The sequence below is a fragment of the Lutra lutra genome, chromosome 4 (genome assembly GCF_902655055.1).
Source record: "Lutra lutra chromosome 4, mLutLut1.2, whole genome shotgun sequence".
NCBI lineage: Eukaryota > Metazoa > Chordata > Mammalia > Carnivora > Mustelidae > Lutra > Lutra lutra.
In genome coordinates, this window is record NC_062281.1 from 93044334 (window position 1) to 93049801 (window position 5468).

At 43.4% G+C, this 5468-nt stretch overlaps 1 pseudogene; it reads right to left on the minus strand.

Annotated features, from left to right (window-relative positions):
- Positions 1 to 4714: 4714 nt before the first annotated feature.
- LOC125098795 (ATP synthase-coupling factor 6, mitochondrial-like) lies at positions 4715 to 5138 on the minus strand (annotated as a pseudogene).
- Positions 5139 to 5468: the final 330 nt, after the last annotated feature.

Here is a 5468-nt window from a genome sequence, read left to right on the forward strand (position 1 = left end):
ATGGTAACTGTTCAAAGATAGAATACTCTTTTCTTTGTGTTCTCATAGGTTTTTCTCTTTTAAGACAATGCTTATAGTTGTTGGTGTTTTGGCCCTCGCAGTTACTTAATGAATGCATGGTTTTTAGCACACTTAATTACATTACTGCCTGGTGGTATGTCCTGGTGGTAAGTCCTGAAGGAATAAGGTGAAATTTCTTTGGTAATTTGAGCCAGATTAGTTGTACAACTGGATCAGAATAAACACACATTTGTCAACTACCAAATGTTCTTTAATTCTGATTCCAAATAAATTATTTGGTGGTGTTGATGTAAAAAAATAAAAACCCACAGAAAAATTCTGTTCCTTCCCTTCTGGTGATGTTCCCTAGCCCTTGTAACATGAAGGACACTGTAAAGGGTATTTCCATCTACAGTAGGTTCTTTCCAGCACCCTCTTCCTGAGACCATGGGGTGTGTGCTTTCTGGCTACAAGGAATAAAAACCCTAATTTGTTTCCTGGAAGGTGTGTTCTGGATGACTTGGCTTAAGGGAATTGCCACCAGCTAAGCTCTGCCAGGACGGCAGAGAACCATTTTTCACACATGCGTGGTGTGGAAGGTTTTCCAAAAATGAATGTACTTTTTCAAGGTAAGATTGCTCACTGTACTTCCTCTGTTCTTATCCCTGCTGTTTTCCTAACCGTGGGAAATTGTATAAAATAAGAAAGTGAGTTATGATAGATGAGTTTTGGGATAATAAAAGCTGTTGGGGAGCCTGTGTGGCTCAGTGGGTTAAGCTTCTGCCCTCAGCTCAGGTCATGATCCCAGGGTCCTGGGATCCAGCCCCACATTGGGCTCCCTGCTTGGCGGTGAGCATGCTTTTCCCTCTCCCTCTGCTGCTCCCCCCCCCTTGTGTTCTCTCTCCTTCTGTCTCTGTCAAATAAATAAATAAATAAATAAGTAAAATCTTGAGAAAAAATATTGATAGCTGTTATAATCCTGAACTTCCAGGGAATTGATGACAAGGACCATGAAGTAGCAGGGCAATATGCCTTTGGGCTTTTCGAGTTGCAAATGGGCACGAGCAAGGGAATGATACATGGTTTTGGAAGATAGCTCAGCAACAAATTTGGCCATCATGGCCACGAAACCAATGATCCACCAGTCACTCTGTACACAGATTATCCTGCTTTAACTTTGGCCAATGGCAACTATTTCAAGAAAAATCAGAGACTTGTGTAAGAGCACAGCCAACAAATATGGGGATGACATAAAAGGTTGTTGCCAAATCAGTACCCCCAAGCCATAAATTGTATTCAATATCAAGTTTTACTTACATTTTCAAGGGTAAAATTGTAAGGTACCAGCAAAGCATCCGAGACCCCCAGCAACACTAACTCTGAGTTGTAGAATTGTTTTGTCTGTTAGCCTTCCTTTCCACCACAGAACCTAGAAAATGTTCAACAGAGTCTCTTCTTGTCTTCAAATTTAATCTGAGGACACAGTAATTTAAACTCTTAACCCAAACTTTCCATTTTTTTTCCTAACCTGTGTTGTATACCAGGGATTTTGATTGCCCATTCCCATTTCCAGTGAGACTGAAGTGAGTGCAGAGAGTAATGTGGTGCATCCAGGGAATATTCTGTTTCTTGGTCTACTTCTGTTCTTAGTGTGCCAACTTTAGTTGGCCAGTGGACCTCTGACCACACACAGGAAAGCCAACAACTATTAAAGTGTAGGGTCTCTGGGTTTATCTTGGGAAATGTCACACAACATTTAGGATTCTCCAGGACTCAAAAGGAAGGACCAAGGGAGCTGCTCCATCCTTTCCTTAGGGGGAGTAATTCCAGATTCCTGATGCATGCACCTGTTTATGTTTTATTTATTTTTAAATTTTAGCTAGTCTCCAACACCAACATGGGCTCTAACTCATAACTCTGAGAAGAAGAGTTGGCACGCTCTAATGACTGAGCCAGCCATATGTCCCTCTAGACACCTTTGATGTCCAGGCACATACCATGATTTTCATGTTGGCCAAAATAGTTTAAACTATGGGATTTGCCTTCAATCTGCTCCACTCCCTCTAGGCATGTTTCCTGAGTTCCTGCTGTGTGGGAGCCCTGTTTCCCACCCACAAATGGAAGACCCTGTAGGAAACCATATCAGATCCCCTGGGATCTCTTTCATCCTTTCTGTGGAATCCTCTCTTGCTCTCAGTATGTTTGTGCTCCTAAAGACACTTCTGACTAGGACTGCCCTGGGCTCCTGGAGCTACTTTGTACCCAGTCCCAGAGAATGAGGAGTAAGTGCCATATATGACCACCAGCCCCATTGAATTCCCCTCCCCAAAGTCACTCAGCCCTTCATTAATAGGTACAGGAGGGTGAAATCCCCTTTCTTGGCCTGGGGGAGACTAACTGAGAAACACGTTACCTCTAGATTCTCTTGCCCCTGTCAGGACAAAGCTCTCCCATGGTTGTTACTGAAAATCACCCCTTTCACAGCCATGAACTCAAAATGGTCACAGACCTAAGTAGAAGAGCCAAAGCAACCAACCATTCAAGGAGAATGGAGAAAATGGTCAGGACTTTGCATTAAGTGAAGAGTTCTGTCACTACAGCAAGAGCCCAATATGTAAGAGAAAAACTTAAGATGAACAACTTTTTTTGCATCCAACTTTACCACTGAGAAAAGGAACAGAGAAGCGACTGATAAGGAGACAATATTTGCAGATTAAATACCCAATGAGGACTCACATCCACAAGACATAAGCGTACTCTGAACTCATTTAATGGGCCGAAGCAACACACCTTTCACAAAAAACCAGTATAAGACTTAAATACACATGTTACTGAAGAAGACACATGCATGATTCATAAGCAAATAAAAAGGTCATCAATGTTACTAGTCCACAGGACAATTCATGTAAAACTAGGGACCACTTTACACCAACAAGTGTGATTCTGATCAAAAGACAATACCAAGTGTTGCTGAGAACGTGGAGAAAGTGGAACCTCCTAGATTGCTAGGGGGAACAAAAATAAAAGAGCCACTTTGGAAGCCACATTGAGAGTTCTTAAGAGTTCAACACAAGCTTCCAAGGACCCAGTGTTTCCACAATGAGAAATCTATCTGAAAGAAATAAAAAAACATTTGTCAATTCAAGCTTTGTTCAGAAACATCCAGGTCAGCATTGGTCACTATAGGAAGAACCTGACAGCAGCACAAAGGGCCACCGACAGCTGCATGAAGAAAGGTGGCCCATCTGTACCATGGAATTCTATTTGGCAACAAGGGGAGAGAAATCGGATTGAAGCCACAGCGTGGAGGAACCTGAAAAACATGCTAAGTGAAGGAAGCCAGTCACCAAGAACTACATTCTGTCTCATTTGATTCATATACAACATCCAGTAAGGAGCCATGTATAGAGACAGAAAGCAGATTAGCATTGCTTGGGGCTTGAGGAGGGAGCAGCTATTGTCTGCAGGGGGCTGGAGGAGGTGTGGGGAGGTGAAGGAAGCCTCTAAAACAAACTAGGGTTCTAGCTGAACAACTCTGTCATTGTAGGATACTTTTGCATTGTGTGAAATTCTTGTATATAAATTTCACCAAAAAAAGAAGGCGACAGTCCGACATCAGTGGGTTCTGAGGTCCCCAGGCAAACACTGCCTGGTGAGGTGCTGCATCTTGGAGTCCCAGCAGGTGGTGAGTTACAGCCTGGTTTCTGACCTCACAGCTCGACTCAGGGATTCAGGGCCTGTGCCTTCAGCCTCTGGCCCAGCAGTTTCTCCAGAGGCAGACGACTTAAGGGAGGAGACCTCTAGGTGGCACAAGACAAGGGGGCAGCAGGCAAAGACAAGAGGGAACCAGGTGGCTGGAGATTTGGGGAGTAAGTGAGGGCTGCCGGACACATGAAGACAGCAGGCAGGATCTGAATGTATCTTTTTAACTTTTTTTAAAAAAGACTTATTATTATTATTATTTTTTATTTCACAGAGAAAGAGAACAAACAGGGGAAGCAGCAGAGGGAGAGGAAGAAACAGGCTTCTGCCTAGCAGAGATCCCAGTGTGAGGCTCAATCCCAGGACCCTGGGATCATGACCTAAGCTCAAGGCAGAGGCTTAACTGACTGAGCCATTCAGGTACCCCAACAGCTCTTATTAATTCCCAAACCAAGTCTATCATTAACTCACTGTCTTGTTTTATACAATTTCTCATAGTTAGGAAAACAGCAGGGGTAAGAAAATAGGAAGTACAGAGAGCAATTTACCTTGAAATTGTTTTTTTTTTTTTTTTTTTTTTTGAAATCTGCCACACCATGCATGTGTGAAAAATGGTTCCCTGCTGCCCTAGCAGAGCCTTAGGCTGATGGTAATTCCCTGAAGCCAAATCACCAGGAACACACCTCCCAGAAACAAGTTAGGGTTTTTATTCCTTGCAGTCAGAATGCACACACCCCAGGGTCTCAGGAAGAGGGTGTCGAAAGAATCTGTTATAGATGGGAAATGCCCTTCACAGGGTCCTTCATGTTACAAGGGCTAGGGAGCATCACCTGAAGCTGAGGAACACATTTTTACTGTGGTTTTTTATTTTTTGTTTTTTACATCAGCATCACCAAATAATTTATTTGGAATCAGAATTGAACATTTGACAGTTGAGAAATGTGTGTTTATTCTGAACCAGTTGTAGAACTAATCTGGGTCAAATTACCAAAGAAATTTCACCTTGTTTTTTTCAGGTCTGGGGCTTTTCGATTACTCCAAATTTAGGATCTTCACACGTGAAGCATGGGACATATTTATATCTGCTTGACCATACATTTGCTTAAGCTTCAAAAGCTCCCTCTCTAGGTCTTGCTGGGGCTCTGGGCCACTATTGGCATGTCCTCCAGATGCCCATAGCTTCATTCTGTATTCTGTAATCTTGTCCATGAAGAGTTTCTGTACAAGATCAAGGTCCTCATTAAATGCCACTGCTGTAACACCAATGTGCCTCCTCAATGAACTGAGAATGCAGACCGAATGAGAGTGGAGACGCTGAAGAGCCTGGGAAGAGTCATGGCAATTCTGTTACTTGAACTCAGTCTGGAGCAGCCAGAGTTCCCACTGAGGCCACATTCTACTTCCTGCCCTGGCTCCTAATTTCTCTGGGCATCAGTTTCCTCGTGTGTAAGCTAAAATTGGTATTCACATTCTCCCAATTCCCTTCCTGCTCAGTTTCTATGAGTGTGTAAGGATCTCAGGTGCCTGTAAAGTAGCTCTGGGGACTGCAGCTGAGACCTGACTTGGGCCTTTCTCTGTGTGTCCCCTGCAGGAGCCTGAGCTGACCCCAGACTGACAACAGAGAACGGAGGGAGAGATGGAAGACAGAAAATCAGCAGTTTTGGGTGATAAAAAATAACCCAAAGAAGGACAAGGCAATGGTGGAGCAAGTGGTTGCCAACAGAGGAAATAATAGGGACAAGTCAAATTCAGAAAAATCAGGGGAA